The following is a 318-nucleotide window of genomic DNA, read 5'->3' as shown; positions in this document are numbered from 1 at the left end:
CAGTACCATAATCATCATCAGCACCAGAACCACAATCATCATCAGCACCAGAACCATAATCATCATCAGCACCAGTACCATGCTCATCATCAGCACCAGAACCATAATCATCATCAGCACCAGTACCATAATCATCATCAGCACCAGAACCATAATCATCATCAGCACCAGAACCACAGTCATCATCAACACCAGTACCACAATCATCATCAGCACCAGTACCATAATCATCATCAGCACCAGAACCATAATCATCATCAGCACCAGTACCATAACCATCATCAGCACAAGGTACCATAATCATCATCAGCACCAGTA

The sequence above is a fragment of the Lampetra fluviatilis genome, chromosome 19 (genome assembly GCF_964198595.1).
Source record: "Lampetra fluviatilis chromosome 19, kcLamFluv1.1, whole genome shotgun sequence".
NCBI classification, from domain to species: Eukaryota; Metazoa; Chordata; class Hyperoartia; order Petromyzontiformes; family Petromyzontidae; genus Lampetra; species Lampetra fluviatilis.
This window is presented reverse-complemented; position numbering follows the sequence as displayed.